At 49.9% G+C, this 17,399-nt stretch overlaps 21 non-coding genes and 3 pseudogenes across 21 annotated transcripts; 20 read left to right on the top strand and 4 right to left on the bottom strand.

Annotated features, from left to right (window-relative positions):
* The first annotated feature begins 508 nt into the window (after nt 1-508).
* On the top strand, nt 509-672 carry LOC135013809 (U1 spliceosomal RNA). The gene has a single exon (XR_010212416.1). It is a non-coding gene; the product is annotated as a U1 spliceosomal RNA (small nuclear RNA).
* Nucleotides 673-824: 152 nt separating this feature from the next.
* Nucleotides 825-987, top strand: LOC135013823 (U1 spliceosomal RNA). The gene has a single exon (XR_010212429.1). It is a non-coding gene; the product is annotated as a U1 spliceosomal RNA (small nuclear RNA).
* A 674-nt stretch (nt 988-1,661) lies between these two features.
* LOC135013801 (U1 spliceosomal RNA) lies at nt 1,662-1,825 on the top strand. The gene has a single exon (XR_010212407.1). It is a non-coding gene; the product is annotated as a U1 spliceosomal RNA (small nuclear RNA).
* A 142-nt stretch (nt 1,826-1,967) lies between these two features.
* Nucleotides 1,968-2,130, top strand: LOC135013816 (U1 spliceosomal RNA). Its single transcript, XR_010212422.1, has one exon. It is a non-coding gene; the product is annotated as a U1 spliceosomal RNA (small nuclear RNA).
* A 670-nt stretch (nt 2,131-2,800) lies between these two features.
* Nucleotides 2,801-2,964, top strand: LOC135013786 (U1 spliceosomal RNA). Its single transcript, XR_010212392.1, has one exon. It is a non-coding gene; the product is annotated as a U1 spliceosomal RNA (small nuclear RNA).
* A 3,240-nt stretch (nt 2,965-6,204) lies between these two features.
* Nucleotides 6,205-6,368, top strand: LOC135013795 (U1 spliceosomal RNA). The gene has a single exon (XR_010212401.1). It is a non-coding gene; the product is annotated as a U1 spliceosomal RNA (small nuclear RNA).
* Nucleotides 6,369-6,520: 152 nt separating this feature from the next.
* Nucleotides 6,521-6,656, top strand: LOC135013831 (U1 spliceosomal RNA; annotated as a pseudogene).
* Nucleotides 6,657-7,354: 698 nt separating this feature from the next.
* Nucleotides 7,355-7,518, top strand: LOC135013796 (U1 spliceosomal RNA). The gene has a single exon (XR_010212402.1). It is a non-coding gene; the product is annotated as a U1 spliceosomal RNA (small nuclear RNA).
* Nucleotides 7,519-7,670: 152 nt separating this feature from the next.
* On the top strand, nt 7,671-7,833 carry LOC135013818 (U1 spliceosomal RNA). Its single transcript, XR_010212424.1, has one exon. It is a non-coding gene; the product is annotated as a U1 spliceosomal RNA (small nuclear RNA).
* A 674-nt stretch (nt 7,834-8,507) lies between these two features.
* On the top strand, nt 8,508-8,671 carry LOC135013805 (U1 spliceosomal RNA). The gene has a single exon (XR_010212411.1). It is a non-coding gene; the product is annotated as a U1 spliceosomal RNA (small nuclear RNA).
* Nucleotides 8,672-8,823: 152 nt separating this feature from the next.
* On the top strand, nt 8,824-8,959 carry LOC135013841 (U1 spliceosomal RNA; annotated as a pseudogene).
* Nucleotides 8,960-9,657: 698 nt separating this feature from the next.
* Nucleotides 9,658-9,821, top strand: LOC135013803 (U1 spliceosomal RNA). The gene has a single exon (XR_010212409.1). It is a non-coding gene; the product is annotated as a U1 spliceosomal RNA (small nuclear RNA).
* A 152-nt stretch (nt 9,822-9,973) lies between these two features.
* On the top strand, nt 9,974-10,136 carry LOC135013815 (U1 spliceosomal RNA). Its single transcript, XR_010212421.1, has one exon. It is a non-coding gene; the product is annotated as a U1 spliceosomal RNA (small nuclear RNA).
* Nucleotides 10,137-10,810: 674 nt separating this feature from the next.
* On the top strand, nt 10,811-10,974 carry LOC135013804 (U1 spliceosomal RNA). Its single transcript, XR_010212410.1, has one exon. It is a non-coding gene; the product is annotated as a U1 spliceosomal RNA (small nuclear RNA).
* A 152-nt stretch (nt 10,975-11,126) lies between these two features.
* Nucleotides 11,127-11,289, top strand: LOC135013822 (U1 spliceosomal RNA). Its single transcript, XR_010212428.1, has one exon. It is a non-coding gene; the product is annotated as a U1 spliceosomal RNA (small nuclear RNA).
* A 674-nt stretch (nt 11,290-11,963) lies between these two features.
* On the top strand, nt 11,964-12,127 carry LOC135013800 (U1 spliceosomal RNA). Its single transcript, XR_010212406.1, has one exon. It is a non-coding gene; the product is annotated as a U1 spliceosomal RNA (small nuclear RNA).
* A 142-nt stretch (nt 12,128-12,269) lies between these two features.
* LOC135013812 (U1 spliceosomal RNA) lies at nt 12,270-12,432 on the top strand. The gene has a single exon (XR_010212419.1). It is a non-coding gene; the product is annotated as a U1 spliceosomal RNA (small nuclear RNA).
* Nucleotides 12,433-13,106: 674 nt separating this feature from the next.
* LOC135013813 (U1 spliceosomal RNA) lies at nt 13,107-13,270 on the top strand. Its single transcript, XR_010212420.1, has one exon. It is a non-coding gene; the product is annotated as a U1 spliceosomal RNA (small nuclear RNA).
* A 152-nt stretch (nt 13,271-13,422) lies between these two features.
* On the top strand, nt 13,423-13,585 carry LOC135013817 (U1 spliceosomal RNA). Its single transcript, XR_010212423.1, has one exon. It is a non-coding gene; the product is annotated as a U1 spliceosomal RNA (small nuclear RNA).
* Nucleotides 13,586-14,406: 821 nt separating this feature from the next.
* Nucleotides 14,407-14,569, bottom strand: LOC135013821 (U1 spliceosomal RNA). The gene has a single exon (XR_010212427.1). It is a non-coding gene; the product is annotated as a U1 spliceosomal RNA (small nuclear RNA).
* A 468-nt stretch (nt 14,570-15,037) lies between these two features.
* Nucleotides 15,038-15,200, top strand: LOC135013826 (U1 spliceosomal RNA). Its single transcript, XR_010212432.1, has one exon. It is a non-coding gene; the product is annotated as a U1 spliceosomal RNA (small nuclear RNA).
* An 855-nt stretch (nt 15,201-16,055) lies between these two features.
* Nucleotides 16,056-16,191, bottom strand: LOC135013835 (U1 spliceosomal RNA; annotated as a pseudogene).
* Nucleotides 16,192-16,343: 152 nt separating this feature from the next.
* Nucleotides 16,344-16,507, bottom strand: LOC135013836 (U1 spliceosomal RNA). The gene has a single exon (XR_010212437.1). It is a non-coding gene; the product is annotated as a U1 spliceosomal RNA (small nuclear RNA).
* A 674-nt stretch (nt 16,508-17,181) lies between these two features.
* LOC135013838 (U1 spliceosomal RNA) lies at nt 17,182-17,344 on the bottom strand. The gene has a single exon (XR_010212439.1). It is a non-coding gene; the product is annotated as a U1 spliceosomal RNA (small nuclear RNA).
* Nucleotides 17,345-17,399: the final 55 nt, after the last annotated feature.

Raw genomic sequence — 17,399 nt, 5'->3', positions numbered from 1 at the left:
CCAGACCCTTTTACTTGCCTTACAGAGCAGCTCTGGAGCTGTTACAGTGCCCAGCTGCTGCAAGAAATCAGCTTGAATGCTTCAGGGGCTGGGGCATAGCCAACATGAGCCCCACACCAAAGGAGGGTGGAGGTGTTTAATGCAAACTAGGGGTCAGCCAAGCGCCGCAAAAGGCCACCATGCCCTGCACGCCCCTTTTCTCTTTTCATATGCAGACGAGGGTTGAAGCCAACTTTGACCCACTGCTTGGATGACATCACCATATGCAAATCCATCTGCGGCAGGCCTTCCCCCAGGAATGCTTGCACTAGTTGTTGCATTTGGTTTGTTGTTTGGGGGTGCTTCAGTATTAGGCAGCCTTCTGCCCTCCCATGTTCATCTGAAAATATATGTTCTCCCTGCAGTTGTTGTCCCAAGATGAGAGTTCCCTTGTGCTGCCTCAGTTGAATCTCCTTTACTTGACAGAGATGTGCATGAGCAGCGGCCCTCCCCAGCCCTATTCCAAATCATACTTATTTTGCATAGGAGATGCCATGGTCATGAAGATTTTTCTCCCAGGGTGAGGTTCATTCATTGCATTTTGGGTATGCTGACCCCTGTGATTTCCCCAAATGTGGGAAACTTGACTGCATTATTTGTGGTAGTGGGAGACTGTGTTTGTGCTTTCCTCTGGTCAGCTCTGGTAAAAGTCAGATTTCTTTGTCTCAGATTTTCCTTTAGCCTTGTTCTTCTTTCGAGAGTTCCCTTGTGCTGCCTCAGTTGGATCTCCTTCACTTTACAGGGGGGTGCCCGAGCAGCGACCCTCCCCAGCTCTAGCCCAACTCCTACTTACCTGCCAGGTGAGATACTATGATCATGAAGGTGCTTCTCCCAGGGCAAGGCTCACCCATTGTACTCTGGGTGTGCTGCTCCTGCGATTTCCCCAAATGTGGGAAACTTGACTGCATAATTTGTGTTTCCCCTGGTCGGCTCTCGTATAATTCAGATCTCTTTGTCTCAGGTCTCTCTCCAGCCTAGTTTGCTGTCTGTTTCCACTTCTCTTTTCTTCAGCCGCTCCCTTCTATACCCTTGTGCACTATCCTGACTTCTCCTCCCGTCTGCTTACTTTGTGCCTTCCAATGCACAATGCAAACTACAGGTAGTGCTGCAGGGCCCACACCCTTTTACTTGCCTTACAGAGCAGCTCTGGAGCTGTTGCAGTGCCAAGCTGCTGCAAGAAATCAGCTTGAATGCTTCAGGGGCTGGGGCATAGCCAACATGAGCCCCACACCGAAGGAGGGTGGAGGTGTTTAATGCAAACTAGGGGTCAGACAAGCGCAGCAAAAGGCCACCATGCCCTGCACGCCCCTTTTCTGTTTTCATATGCAGACGAGGGTTGAAGCCAACTTTGACCCACTGCTTGGATGACATCACCATATGCAAATCCATCTGCGGCAGGCCTTCCCCCAGGAATGCTTGCACTAGTTGTTGCATTTGGTTTGTTGTTTGGGGGTGCTTCAGTATTAGGCAGCCTTCTGCCCTCCCATGTTCATCTGAAAATATGTGTTCTCCCTGCAGTTGTTGTCCCTAGATGAGAGTTCCCTTGTGCTGCCTCAGTTGAATCTCCTTAACTTGACAGAGATGTGCCTGAGCAGCGGCCCTCCCCAGCTCTATCCCAAATCATACTTATTTTGCATAGGAGATACCATGGTCATGAAGATTATTCTCCCAGGGTGAGGTTCATTCATTGCATTCTGGGTATGCTGACCCCTGTGATTTCCCCAAATGTGGGAAACTCGACTGCTTTATTTGTGGTAGTGGGGGACTGTGTTTGTGTTTTCCTCTGGTCAGCTCTGGTAAAAGTCAGATTTCTTTGTTTCAGAGCCTTGTTCTTCTTTTGAGAGTTCCCTTGTGCTGCCTCAGTTGGATCTCCTTCACTTGACAGGGGGGTGCCCGAGCAGAGACCCTCCCCAGCTCTAGCCCAACTCCTACTTACCTGCCAGGTGAGATACTATGATCATGAAGGTGCTTCTCCCAGGGCAAGGCTCACCCATTGCACTCTGGGTGTGCTGCCCCTGCGATTTCCCCAAATGTGGGAAACTTGACTGCATAATTTGTGTTTCCCCTGGTCGGCTCTCGTATAATTCAGATCTCTTTGTCTCAGGTCTCTCTCCAGCCTAGTTTGCTGTCTGTTTCCACTTCTCTTTTCTTCAGCCGCTCCCTTCTATGCCCTTGTGCACTATCCTGACTTCCCCGTCTGCTTACTTTGTGCCTTCCAACGCACAATGCAAACTACAGGTAGTGCTGCAGGGCCCACACCCTTTTACTTGCTTTACAGAGCAGCTCTGGAGCTGTTACAGTGCCCAGCTGCTGCAAGAAATCAGCTTGAATGCTTCAGGGGCTGGGGCATAGCCAACATGAGCCCCACACCGAAGGAGGGTGGAGGTGTTTAATGCGAACTAGGGGTCATCCAAGCGCCGCAAAAGGCAGCCATGCCCTGCACACCCCTTTTTTATTTTCATATGCAGACGAGGGTTGAAGCCAACTTTGACCCACTGCTTGGATGACATCACCATATGCAAATCCGTCTGCTGCAGGCCTTCCCCCAGGAATGCTTGCACTAGTAGTTGCATTTGGTTTGTTGTTTGGGGGTGCTTCAGTATTAGGCAGCCTTCTGCCCTCCCATGTTCATCTGAAAATATGTGTTCTCCCTGCAGTTGTTGTCCCCAGATGAGAGTTCCCTTGTGCTGCCTCAGTTGAATCTCCTTTACTTGACAGAGATGTGCCTGAGCAGCGGCCCTCCCCAGCCCTATCCCAAATCATACTTATTTTGCATAGGAGATACCATGGTCATGAAGATTGTTCTCCCAGGGTGAGGTTCATTCATTGCACTCTGGGTATGCTGACCCCTGTGATTTCCCCAAATGTGGGAAACTCGACTGCATTATTTGTGGTAGTGGGGGACTGTGTTTGTGCTTTCCTCTGGTCAGCTCTGGTAAAAGTCAGATTTCTTTGTCTCAGATCTTCCTCTAGCCTTGTTCTTCTTTCGAGAGTTCCCTTGTGCTGCCTCAGTTGGATCTCCTTCACTTGACAGGGGGTGCCCGAGCAGCAATCCTCCACAGCTCTAGCCCAACTCCTACTTACCTGCCAGGTGAGATACTATGATCTTCACTGTTAGGGCAATCAGGATGTGGAATTCCCTGCCAGGGAAGGTGGTAATGGCGGACTCTGTAATTGGATTTAAAAAAGGAATGGATACATTTCTGAATGAAAAAGCTATCCAAGGTTATAATACTTAAAATATCAACATGGTTAATCCGGGGGTAACATGAGTTATAGTAGCTAACTAGTCATAAAACATTATTCAGCAAGTATGTAGAATCATCACAACTTAAAACAGGTTGAACACGATGGGCAATTTGCCTCTATTCAACCTCAAAAACTATGTTACCATATGTTACTATATTACTATGTTACTGTAGTATACAGAACACCACAATGTAATGAGCAGTGATAGTGAGCACTGATGAGGATACTAGAACTGACACTGAGCAGCAAGATGCAGCACTGGACTATTAGTAATGTACTGTAGTATGCTGAGCACCACAATGCAGCACAAGACAATGAGCAGTGATACTGAGCACTGATGAGGATACTACTGAGAACTGACACTGAGCAGGAGAGACACACTACTAGTATTACTGAGCAGCAATAAGTAACCACTGATACTGAGCACTGATATTGAGATTTCCACTGAGAGAACATAGCCACGTCCTCTCCGCTCTCTCTTCAATGCACGAGTAAAAATGGCGGCAACGCGCAGCTCTTTATATGGAATCCGAATCTCGCGAGAATCCGACAGCGGGATGATGACATTTTCCCTTGTTCAGGTTTTCCGAGTCAGGCAGGAACAACCGAGCCTGCCTCGGACCAGTGTAAACCACGTGGAGTTCGTCGGGAATTCGGTTCTCGGAGAACCGAACCCGCTCCTCTATATATACTATATTACTATGTTACTGTAGTATACAGAACACCACAATGCAATGAGCAGTGATAGTGAGCACTGATGAGGATACTAGAACTGACACTGAGCAGCAAGATGCAGCACTGGACTATTAGTAATGTACTGTAGTATGCTGAGCACCACAATGCAGCACAAGACAATGAGCAGTGATACTGAGCACTGATGAGGATACTACTGAGAACTGACACTGAGCAGGAGAGACACACTACTAGTATTACTGAGCAGCAATAAGTAACCACTGATACTGAGCACTGATATTGAGATTTCCACTGAGAGAACATAGCCACGTCCTCTCCGCTCTCTCTTCAATGCACGAGTAAAAATGGCAGCAACGCGCAGCTCTTTATATGGAATCCGAATCTCACGAGAATCTGACAGCGGGATGATGACATTTTCCCTTGTTCAGGTTTTCCGAGTCAGGCAGGAACAACCGAGCCTGCCTCGGACCAATGTAAACCACGTGGAGTTCGTGGGGAATTCGGTTCTCGGAGAACCGAACCCACTCCTCTCTACCTTATACCCATCAATTGTTTTTATTTTCAATCTAAGCCCCTGCAGTTTTCTGTAAGCATCTGCTTCGCTATGATGATCAACAAGTCACAAGGGCAAACACTCAGGGCTTGAGGCGTAGATCTTAGGACCAGCTGCTACAAGCATGGCAGAGGTGTCACTATCACTGGTGACACCCAGAGAGGTGGCGAGGGAGATTGTAATGCAGTGCGCGCAGATAAACAGCGCAATGGTAAAAAGGAGGCATGGTTTCATAGGTAGGGGCGTGGCCTGGTGGCCTGAATCTACATTTTGTTGCTCCGGGTGTCCCGGGGGTTGGGGGCTGCACCCGGGGACTAGTGTGTGAGCGGTGCTGGCTCCTGCACAGTGACAGGGCATGGCCACCCAGCATGACGCCTCCCTTCTTGACCATGCTGTAATTGCAGTCGCACTGCAGTTCAGCGTGATCATAAAAAATGGTGTAGGCTCCTGCTGGTGCAGACTGTAGAGAAAAGCTGCTGTGACCACGCCCCCTGTGTCTCCTCCGTTGCAGACCCCATTTTGAAGCCTTGCCCCCGGACTAAGAGAAAAGAATGCCCTTGCGCACTATCCTGACTTCTCCTCCCGTCTGCTTAATTTGTGCCTTCCAACGCACAATGCGAACAACAGGTGGTGCTGCAGGGCCCACACACTTTTACTTGCCTTACAGAACAGCTCTGGAGCTGTTACAGTGCCCAGCTGCTGCAAGAAATCAGCTTGAATGCATCAGGGGATGGGGCATGGCCAACATGAGCCCCACACCAAAGGAGGGTGGGGGTGTTTAATGCGAACTAGGGGTCATCCAAGCACTGCAAAAGGCCGCCATGCCCTGCATGCCCCTTTTCTCTTTTCATATGCAGATGAGGGTTCCAGTCAACTTTGGCCCACTGCTTGGATTTACATCACCGTATGCAAATCCGTCTGCTGCAGACCTTCCCCCAGGAGTGCTTGTACTAGTTGTTGCATATGGGCCCTCATTCCGAGTCGTTCGCTCTGTAAATTTCATCGCATCGCAGTGAAATTCTGCTTAGTACGCATGCGCAATATTCGCACTGCGACTGCGCCAAGTAATTTTACAATTAAGAAAGTATTTTTACTCACGGCTTTTTCTTCGCTCCGGCGATCGTAATGTGATTGACAGGAAATGGGTGTTACTGGGCGGAAACAGGCCGTTTTATGGGCGTGTGGGAAAAAACGCTACAGTTTCCGGAAAAAACGCAGGAGTGGCCGGAGAAACGGGGGAGTGTCTGGGCGAACTCTGGGAGTGTTTGTGACGTCAAACCAGGAACGACAAGCACTGAACTGATCGCAGATGCAGAGTAAGTCTGAAGCTACTCTGAAACTGCTAAGTAGTTTGTAATCGCAATATTGCGAATACATCGGTCGCAATTTTAAGAAGCTAAGATTCACTCCCAGTAGGCGGCGGCTTAGCGTGTGTAACTCTGCTAAAATCGCCTTGCGAGCGATCAACTCGGAATGAGGGCCATGGTTTGATATTTGATGGTGCTTCAGTATTAGGCAGCCTTCCGCCCTCCCATGTTCATCTGAAAAGATGTGGTCTCCCTGCAGTTGTTGTCCCCAGATGAGAGTTCCCTTGTGCTGCCTCAGTTGAATCTCCTTTACTTGACAGAGATGTGCCTGAGCAGCGGCCCTCACCAGCCCTATCCCAAATCATACTTATTTTGCATAGGAGATACCATGGTCATGAAGATTGTTCTCCCAGGGTTAGGTTCATTCATTGCATTCTGGGTATGCTGACCCCTGTGATTTTCCCAAATGTGGGAAACTCGACTGCATTATTTGTGGTAGTGGGGGACTGTGTTTGTGCTTTCCTCTGGTCAGCTCTGGTAAAAGTCAGATTTCTTTGTCTCAGATCTTCCTCTAGCCTTGTTCTTCTTTCGAGAGTTCCCTGGTGCTGCTTCAGTTGGATCTCCTTCACTTCACAGGGGGGAACCCGAGCAGCGACCCTCCCCAGCTCTAGCCCAACTCCTACTTACCTGCCAGGTGAGATACTATGATCATGAAGGTGCTTCTCCCAGGGCAAGGCTCAACCATTGCACTCTGGGTGTGCTGCTCCTGCGATTTCCCCAAATGTGGGAAACTTGACTGCATAATTTGTGTTTCCCCTCGTCGGCTCTCGTATAATTCAGATCTCTTTGTCTCAGGTCTCTCTCCAGCCTAGTTTGCTGTCTGTTTCCACTTCTCTTTTCTTGAGCCGCTCCCTTCTATGCCCTTGCGCACTATCCTGACTTCTCCCGTCTGCTTACTTCGTGCCTTCCAACGCACAATGCGAACTACAGGTAGTGCTGCAGGGCCCACACCCTTTTACTTGCCTTACAGAGTAGCTCTGGAGCAGTTACAGTGCCCAGCTGCTGCAAGAAATCAGCTTTAATGCTTCAGGGGCTGGGGCATAGCCAACATGAGCACCACACAGAAGGAGGGAGGAGGTGTGTAATGCAAACTAGGGGTCATCCAAGCGCTGCAAAAGGCCGCCATGCCCTGCACGCCCCTTTTCTCTTTTCATATGCAGACGAGGGTTGAAGCCAACTTTGACCCACTGCTTGGATGACATCACCATATGCAAATCCATCTGCTGCAGGCCTTCCCCCAGGAATGCTTGCACTAGTTGTTGCATTTGGTTTGTTGTTTGGGGGTGCTTCAGTATTAGGCAGCCTTCTGCCCTCACATGTTCATCTGAAAATATGTGTTCTCCCTGCAGTTGTTGTCCCCAGATGAGAGTTCCCTTGTGCTGCCTCAGTTGAATCTCCTTTACTTGACAGAGATGTGCATGAGCAGCGGCCCTCCCCAGCCCTATCCCAAATCATACTTATTTTGCATAGGCGATACCATGGTCATGAAGATTGTTCTCCCAGGGTGAGGTTCATTCATTGCATTCTGGGTATGCTGACCCCTGTGATTTCCCCAAATGTGGGAAACTCGACTGCATTATTTGTGGTAGTGGGGGACTGTGTTTGTGCTTTCCTCTGGCCAGCTCTGGAAAAAGTCAGATTTCTTTGTCTCAGATCTTCCTCTAGCCTTGTTCTTCTTTCGAGAGTTCCCTTGTGCTGCCTCAGTTGGATCTCTTTCACTTGACAGGGGGGTGCCCGAACAGCGACCCTCCCCAGCTCTAGCCCAACTCCTACTTACCTGCCAGGTGAGATACTATGATCATGAAGGTGCTTCTCCCAGGGCAAGGCTCACCCATTGCACTCTGGGTGTGCTGCCCCTGCGATTTCCCCAAATGTGGGAAACTTGACTGCATAATTTGTGTTTCCCTTGGTCGGCTCTCGTATAATTCAGATCTCTTTGTCTCAGGTCTCTCTCCAGCCTAGTTTGCTGTCTGTTTCCACTTCTCTTTTCTTCAGCCGCTCCCTTCTATACCCTTGTGCACTATCCTGACTTCTCCTCCCGTCTGCTTACTTTGTGCCTTCCAATGCACAATGCAAACTACAGGTAGTGCTGCAGGGCCCACACCCTTTTACTTGCCTTACAGAGCAGCTCTGGAGCTGTTACAGTGCCCAGCTGCTGCAAGAAATCAGCTTGAATGCTCCAGGGGATGGGGCATGGCCAACATGAGCCCCACACCAAAGGAGGGTGGAGGTGTTTAATGCGAACTAGGGGTCATCCAAGCACCGCAAAAGGCCGCCATGCCCTGCACGCCCCTTTTCTCTTTTCATATGCAGATGAGGGTTGAAGCCAACTTTGACCCACTGCTTGGATGACATCACCGTATGCAAATCCGTCTTCTGCAGAACTTCCCCCAGGAATGCTTGCACTAGTTGTTGCATTTGGTTTGTTGTTTGGGGGTGCTTCAGTATTAGGCAGCCTTCTGCCCTCCCATGTTCATCTGAAAATATGTGTTCTCCCTGCAGTTGTTGTCCCCAGATGAGAGTTCCCTTGTGCTGCCTCAGTTAAATCTCCTTTACTTGACAGAGATGTGCATGAGCAGCGGCCCTCCCCAGCCCTATTCCAAATCATACTTATTTTGCATAGGAGATACCATGGTCATGAAGATTTTTCTCCCAGGGTGAGGTTCATTCATTGCATTTTGGGTATGCTGACCCCTGTGATTTCCCCAAATGTGGGAAACTTGACTGCATTATTTGTGGTAGTGGGAGACTGTGTTTGTGCTTTCCTCTGGTCAGCTCTGGTAAAAGTCAGATTTCTTTGTCTCAGATCTTCCTCTAGCCTTGTTCTTCTTTCGAGAGTTCCCTGGTGCTGCCTCAGTTGGATCTCCTTCACTTCACAGGGGGGAACCCGAGCAGCGACCCTCCCCAGCTCTAGCCCAACTCCTACTTACCTGCCAGGTGAGATACTATGATCATGAAGGTGCTTCTCCCAGGGCAAGGCTCAACCATTGCACTCTGGGTGTGCTGCTCCTGCGATTTCCCCAAATGTGGGAAACGTGACTGCATAATTTGTGTTTCCCCTCGTCGGCTCTCGTATAATTCAGATCTCTTTGTCTCAGGTCTCTCTCCAGCCTAGTTTGCTGTCTGTTTCCACTTCTCTTTTCTTGAGCCGCTCCCTTCTATGCCCTTGCGCACTATCCTGACTTCTCCCGTCTGCTTACTTCGTGCCTTCCAACGCACAATGCGAACTACAGGTAGTGCTGCAGGGCCCACACCCTTTTACTTGCCTTACAGAGTAGCTCTGGAGCAGTTACAGTGCCCAGCTGCTGCAAGAAATCAGCTTGAATGCTTCAGGGGCTGGGGCATAGCCAACATGAGCCCCACACCGAAGGAGGGTGGAGGTGTGTAATGCGAACTAGGGGTCATCCAAGCGCTGCAAAAGGCCGCCATGCCCTGCACGCCCCTTTTCTCTTTTCATATGCAGACGAGGGTTGAAGCCAACTTTGACCCACTGCTTGGATGACATCACCATATGCAAATCCATCTGCTGCAGGCCTTCCCCCAGGAATGCTTGCACTAGTTGTTGCATTTGGTTTGTTGTTTGGGGGTGCTTCAGTATTAGGCAGCCTTCTGCCCTCACATGTTCATCTGAAAATATGTGTTCTCCCTGCAGTTGTTGTCCCCAGATGAGAGTTCCCTTGTGCTGCCTCAGTTGAATCTCCTTTACTTGACAGAGATGTGCCTGAGCAGCGGCCCTCCCCAGCCCTATCCCAAATCATACTTATTTTGCATAGGCGATACCATGGTCATGAAGATTGTTCTCCCAAGGTGAGGTTCATTCATTGCATTCTGGGTATGCTGACCCCTGTGATTTCCCCAAATGTGGGAAACTCGACTGCATTATTTGTGGTAGTGGGGGACTGTGTTTGTGCTTTCCTCTGGTCAGCTCTGGAAAAAGTCAGATTTCTTTGTCTCAGATCTTCCTCTAGCCTTGTTCTTCTTTCGAGAGTTCCCTTGTGCTGCCTCAGTTGGATCTCTTTCACTTGACAGGGGGGTGCCCGAACAGCGACCCTCCCCAGCTCTAGCCCAACTCCTACTTACCTGCCAGGTGAGATACTATGATCATGAAGGTGCTTCTCCCAGGGCAAGGCTCACCCATTGCACTCTGGGTGTGCTGCCCCTGCGATTTCCCCAAATGTGGGAAACTTGACTGCATAATTTGTGTTTCCCCTGGTCGGCTCTCGTATAATTCAGATCTCTTTGTCTCAGGTCTCTCTCCAGCCTAGTTTGCTGTCTGTTTCCACTTCTCTTTTCTTGAGCCGCTCCCTTCTATGCCCTTGCGCACTATCCTGACTTCTCCTCCTGTCTGCTTACTTTGTGCCTTCCAACGCACAATGCGATCTACAGGTAGTGCTGCAGGGCCCAGACCCTTTTACTTGCCTTACAGAGCAGCTCTGGAGCTGTTACAGTGCCCAGCTGCTGCAAGAAATCAGCTTGAATGCTTCAGGGGCTGGGGCATAGCCAACATGAGCCCCACACCAAAGGAGGGTGGAGGTGTTTAATGCAAACTAGGGGTCAGCCAAGCGCCGCAAAAGGCCACCATGCCCTGCACGCCCCTTTTCTCTTTTCATATGCAGACGAGGGTTGAAGCCAACTTTGACCCACTGCTTGGATGACATCACCATATGCAAATCCATCTGCGGCAGGCCTTCCCCCAGGAATGCTTGCACTAGTTGTTGCATTTGGTTTGTTGTTTGGGGGTGCTTCAGTATTAGGCAGCCTTCTGCCCTCCCATGTTCATCTGAAAATATATGTTCTCCCTGCAGTTGTTGTCCCAAGATGAGAGTTCCCTTGTGCTGCCTCAGTTGAATCTCCTTTACTTGACAGAGATGTGCATGAGCAGCGGCCCTCCCCAGCCCTATTCCAAATCATACTTATTTTGCATAGGAGATACCATGGTCATGAAGATTTTTCTCCCAGGGTGAGGTTCATTCATTGCATTTTGGGTATGCTGACCCCTGTGATTTCCCCAAATGTGGGAAACTTGACTGCATTATTTGTGGTAGTGGGAGACTGTGTTTGTGCTTTCCTCTGGTCAGCTCTGGTAAAAGTCAGATTTCTTTGTCTCAGATTTTCCTTTAGCCTTGTTCTTCTTTCGAGAGTTCCCTTGTGCTGCCTCAGTTGGATCTCCTTCACTTTACAGGGGGGTACCCGAGCAGCGACCCTCCCCAGCTCTAGCCCAACTCCTACTTACCTGCCAGGTGAGATACTATGATCATGAAGGTGCTTCTCCCAGGGCAAGGCTCACCCATTGTACTCTGGGTGTGCTGCTCCTGCGATTTCCCCAAATGTGGGAAACTTGACTGCATAATTTGTGTTTCCCCTGGTCGGCTCTCGTATAATTCAGATCTCTTTGTCTCAGGTCTCTCTCCAGCCTAGTTTGCTGTCTGTTTCCACTTCTCTTTTCTTCAGCCGCTCCCTTCTATACCCTTGTGCACTATCCTGACTTCTCCTCCCGTCTGCTTACTTTGTGCCTTCCAATGCACAATGCAAACTACAGGTAGTGCTGCAGGGCCCACACCCTTTTACTTGCCTTACAGAGCAGCTCTGGAGCTGTTGCAGTGCCAAGCTGCTGCAAGAAATCAGCTTGAATGCTTCAGGGGCTGGGGCATAGCCAACATGAGCCCCACACCGAAGAAGGGTGGAGGTGTTTAATGCAAACTAGGGGTCAGACAAGCGCAGCAAAAGGCCACCATGCCCTGCACGCCCCTTTTCTGTTTTCATATGCAGACGAGGGTTGAAGCCAACTTTGACCCACTGCTTGGATGACATCACCATATGCAAATCCATCTGCGGGAGGCCTTCCCCCAGGAATGCTTGCACTAGTTGTTGCATTTGGTTTGTTGTTTGGGGGTGCTTCAGTATTAGGCAGCCGTCTGCCCTCCCATGTTCATCTGAAAATATGTGTTCTCCCTGCAGTTGTTGTCCCTAGATGAGAGTTCCCTTGTGCTGCCTCAGTTGAATCTCCTTAACTTGACAGAGATGTGCCTGAGCAGCGGCCCTCCCCAGCTCTATCCCAAATCATACTTATTTTGCATAGGAGATACCATGGTCATGAAGATTATTCTCCCAGGGTGAGGTTCATTCATTGCATTCTGGGTATGCTGACCCCTGTGATTTCCCCAAATGTGGGAAACTCGACTGCTTTATTTGTGGTAGTGGGGGACTGTGTTTGTGTTTTCCTCTGGTCAGCTCTGGTAAAAGTCAGATTTCTTTGTTTCAGAGCCTTGTTCTTCTTTTGAGAGTTCCCTTGTGCTGCCTCAGTTGGATCTCCTTCACTTGACAGGGGGGTGCCCGAGCAGAGACCCTCCCCAGCTCTAGCCCAACTCCTACTTACCTGCCAGGTGAGATACTATGATCATGAAGGTGCTTCTCCCAGGGCAAGGCTCACCCATTGCACTCTGGGTGTGCTGCCCCTGCGATTTCCCCAAATGTGGGAAACTTGACTGCATAATTTGTGTTTCCCCTGGTCGGCTCTCGTATAATTCAGATCTCTTTGTCTCAGGTCTCTCTCCAGCCTAGTTTGCTGTCTGTTTCCACTTCTCTTTTCTTCAGCCGCTCCCTTCTATACCCTTGTGCACTATCCTGACTTCTCCTCCCGTCTGCTTACTTTGTGCCTTCCAATGCACAATGCAAACTACAGGTAGTGCTGCAGGGCCCACACCCTTTTACTTGCCTTACAGAGCAGCTCTGGAGCTGTTACAGTGCCCAGCTGCTGCAAGAAATCTGCTTGAATGCTTCAGGGGATGGGGCATGGCCAACATGAGCCCCACACCAAAGGAGGGTGGAGGTGTTTAATGCGAACTAGGGGTCATCCAAGCACCGCAAAAGGCCGCCATGCCCTGCACGCCCCTTTTCTCTTTTCATATGCAGATGAGGGTTGAAGCCAACTTTGACCCACTGCTTGTATGACATCACCGTATGCAAATCCGTCTTCTGCAGAACTTCCCCCAGGAATGCTTGCACTAGTTGTTGCATTTGGTTTGTTGTTTGGGGGTGCTTCAGTATTAGGCAGCCTTCTGCCCTCCCATGTTCATCTGAAAATATGTGTTCTCCCTGCAGTTGTTGTCCCCAGATGAGAGTTCCCTTGTGCTGCCTCAGTTGAATCTCCTTTACTTGACAGAGATGTGCCAGAGCAGCGGCCCTCCCCAGCCCTATTCCAAATCATACTTATTTTGCATAGGAGATACCATGGTCATGAAGATTGTTCTCCCAGGGTGAGGTTCATTCATTGCATTTTGGGTATGCTGACCCCTGTGATTTCCCCAAATGTGGGAAACTCAACTGCATTATTTGTGGTAGTGGGGGACTGTGTTTGTGCTTTCCTCTGGTCAGCTCTGGTAAAAGTCAGATTTCTTTGTCTCAGATTTTCCTCTTGCCTTGTTCTTCTTTCGAGAGTTCCCTTGTGCTGCCTCAGTTGGATCTCCTTCACTTGACAGGGGGGTACCCGAGCAGCGACCCTCCCCAGCTCTAGCCCAACTCCTACTTACCTGCCAGGTGAGATACTATGATCATGAAGGTGCTTCTCCCAGGGCAAGGCTCACCCATTGCACTCTGGGTGTGCTGCTCCTGCGATTTCCCCAAATGTGGGAAACTTGACTGCATAATTTGTGTTTCCCCTGGTCGGCTCTCGTATAATTCAGATCTCTTTGTCTCTCTCCAGCCTAGTTTGCTGTCTGTTTCCACTTCTCTTTTCTTCAGCCGCTCCCTTCTATACCCTTGTGCACTATCCTGACTTCTCCTCCCGTCTGCTTACTTTGTGCCTTCCAATGCACAATGCAAACTACAGGTAGTGCTGCAGGGCCCACACCCTTTTACTTGCCTTACAGAGCAGCTCTGGAGCTGTTACAGTGCCCAGCTGCTGCAAGAAATCAGCTTGAATGCTTCAGGGGCTGGGGCATAGCCAACATGAGCCCCACACCGAAGGAGGGTGGAGGTGTTTAATGCAAACTAGGGGTCGGTCAAGCGCCGCAAAAGGCCACCATGCCCTGCACGCCCCTTTTCTGTTTTCATATGCAGACGAGGGTTGAAGCCAACTTTGACCCACTGCTTGGATGACATCACCATATGCAAATCCATCTGCGGCAGGCCTTCCCCCAGGAATGCTTGCACTAGTTGTTGCATTTGGTTTGTTGTTTGGGGGTGCTTCAGTATTAGTCAGCCTTCTGCTCCACCCTCCTTTGGTGTGGGGCTCATGTTGGCCATGTCCCATCCCCTGAAGCATTCAAGCAGATTTCTTGCAGCAGCTGGGCACTGTAACAGCTCCAGAGCTGCTCTGTAAGGCAAGTAAAAGGGTGTGGGCCCTGCAGCACTACCTGTAGTTTGCATTGTGCATTGGAAGGCACAAAGTAAGCAGACGGGAGGAGAAGTCAGGATAGTGCACAAGGGTATAGAAGGGAGCGGCTGAAGAAAAGAGAAGTGGAAACAGACAGCAAACTAGGCTGGAGAGAGATCTGAGACAAAGAGATCTGAATTATACGAGAGCCGACCAGGGGAAACACAAATTATGCAGTCAAGTTTCCCACATTTGGGGAAATCGCAGGGGCTGCACACCCAGAGTGCAATGGGTGAGCCTTGCCCTGGGAGAAGCACCTTCATGATCATAGTATCTCACCTGGCAGGTAAGTAGGAGTTGGGCTAGAGCTGGGGAGGGTCGCTGCTCGGGCACCCCCCTGTTAAGTGAAGGAGATCCAACTGAGGCAGCACAAGGGAACTCTCAAAAGAAGAACAAGGCTAGAGGAAGATCTGAAACAAAGAAATCTGACTTTTACCAGAGCTGACCAGAAGAAAACACAAACACAGTCCCCCACTACCACAAATAAAGCAGTCGAGTTTCCCACATTTGGGGAAATCACAGGGGTCAGCATACCCAAAATGCAATGAATGAACCTCACCTCGACTGCTTTATTTGTGGTAGTGGGGGACTGTGTTTGTGTTTTCTTCTGGTCAGCTCTGGTAAAAGTCAGATTTCTTTGTTTCAGATCTTCCTCTAGCCTTGTTCTTCTTTTGAGAGTTCCCTTGTGCTGCCTCAGTTGGATCTCCTTCACTTAACAGGGGGGTGCCCGAGCAGCGACCCTCCCCAGCTCTAGCCCAACTCATACTTACCTGCCAGGTGAGATACTATGATCATGAAGGTGCTTCTCCCAGGGCAAGGCTCACCCATTGCACTCTGGGTGTGCTGCCCATGCGATTTCCCCAAATGTGGGAAACTTGACTGCATAATTTGTGTTTCCCCTGGTCGGCTATCGTATAATTCAGATCTCTTTGTCTCAGATCTCTCTCCAGCCTAGTTTGCTGTCTGTTTCCACTTCTCTTTTCTTCAGCCGCTCCCTTCTATACCCTTGTGCACTATCCTGACTTCTCCTCCCGTCTGCTTACTTTGTGCCTTCCAATGCACAATGCAAACTACAGGTAGTGCTGCAGGGCCCACACCCTTTTACTTGCCTTACAGAGCAGCTCTTGAGCTGTTACAGTGCCCAGCTGCTGCAAGAAATCTGCTTGAAAGCTTCAGGGGATGGGGCATGGCCAACATGAGCCCCACACCAAAGCAGGGTGCAGCAGAAGGCTGCCTAATACTGAAGCACCCCCAAACAACAAACCAAATGCAACAACTAGTGCAAGCATTCCTGGGGGAAGGCCTGCCGCAGATGGATTTGCATATGGTGATGTCATCCAAGCAGTGGGTCAAAGTTGGCTTCAACCCTCATCTGCATATGAAAACAGAAAAGGGGCGTGCAGGGCATGGTGGCCTTTTGCGGCGCTTGACTGACCCCTAGTTTGCATTAAACACCTCCACCCTCCTTCGGTGTGGGGCTGATGTTGGCTATGCCCCAGCCCCTGAAGCATTCAAGCTGATTTCTTGCAGCAGCTGGGCACTGTAACAGCTCCAGAGCTGCTCTGTAAGGCAAGTAAAAGGGTGTGGGCCCTGCAGCACTACCTGTAGTTTGCATTGTGCATTGGAAGGCACAAAGTAAGCAGACGGGTGGAGAAGTCAGGATAGTGCACAAGGGTATAGAAGGGAGCGGCTGAAGAAAAGAGAAGTGGAAACAGACAGCAAACTAGGCTGGAGAGAGACCTGAGACAAAGAGATCTGAATTATACGAGAGCCGACGAGGGGAAACACAAATTATGCAGTCAAGTTTCCCACATTTGGGGAAATCGCAGGAGCAGCACACCCAGAGTACAATGGGTGAGCCTTGCCCTGGGAGAAGCACCTTAATGATCATAGTATCTCACCTGGCAGGTAAGTAGGAGTTGGGCTAGAGCTGGGGAGGGTCGCTGCTCGGGTACCCCCCTGTAAAGTGAAGGAGATCCAACAAAGGCAGCACAAGGGAACTCTCGAAAGAAGAACAAGGCTAGAGGAAAATGTGAGACAAAGAAATCTGACTTTTACTAGAGCTGACCAGAGGAAAGCACAAACACAGTCCCCCACTACCACAAATAATGCAGTTGAGTTTCCCACATTTGGGGAAATCACAGGGGTCAGCATACCCAAAATGCAATGAATGAACCTCACCCTGGGAGAAAAATCTTCATGACCATGGTATCTCCTATGCAAAATAAGTATGATTTGGAATAGGGCTGGGGAGGGCCGCTGCTCATGCACATCTCTGTCAAGTAAAGGAGATTCAACTGAGGCAGCACAAGGGAACTCTCATCTGGGGACAACAACTGCAGGGAGAACATGTATTTTCAGATGAACATGGGAGGGCAGAAAGCTGCCTAATACTGAAGCACCCCCAAACAACAAACCAAATGCAACAACTAGTGCAAGCATTCCTGGGGGAAGGCCTGCCGCAGATGGATTTGCATATGGTGATGTCATCCAAGCAGTGGGTCAAAGTTGGCTTCAACCCTCGTCTGCATATGAAAAGAGAAAAGGGGCGTGCAGGGCATGGTGGCCTTTTGCGGCACTTGGCTGACCCCTAGTTTGCATTAAACACCTCCACCCTCCTTTGGTGTGGGGCTCATGTTGGCTATGCCCCAGCCCCTGAAGCATTCAAGCTGATTTCTTGCAGCAGCTGGGCACTGTAACAGCTCCAGAGCTGCTCTGTAAGGCAAGTAAAAGGGTGTGGGCCCTGCAGCACTACCTGTAGTTCGCATTGTGCGTTGGAAGGCACAAAGTAAGCAGACAGGAGGAGAAGTCAGGATAGTGCGCAAGGGCATAGAAGGGAGCGGCTCAAGAAAAGAGAAGTGGAAACAGACAGCAAACTAGGCTGGAGAGAGACCTGAGACAAAGAGATCTGAATTATACGAGAGCCGACCAGGGGAAACACAAATTATGCAGTCAAGTTTCCCACATTTGGGGAAATCGCAGGAGCAGCACACCTAGAGTGCAATGGGTGAACCTTGCCCTGGGAGAAGCACCTTCATGATCATAGTATCTCACCTGGCAGGTAAGTAGGAGTTGGGCTAGAGCTGGGGAGGATCGCTGCTCGGGTACCCCCCTGTAAACTGAA

The sequence above is a fragment of the Pseudophryne corroboree genome, unplaced genomic scaffold (assembly GCF_028390025.1).
Source record: "Pseudophryne corroboree isolate aPseCor3 unplaced genomic scaffold, aPseCor3.hap2 scaffold_2769, whole genome shotgun sequence".
NCBI lineage: Eukaryota > Metazoa > Chordata > Amphibia > Anura > Myobatrachidae > Pseudophryne > Pseudophryne corroboree.
Note: the sequence above shows the minus strand (reverse complement) of the source record. Positions and strands in the feature narration are given on the sequence as shown.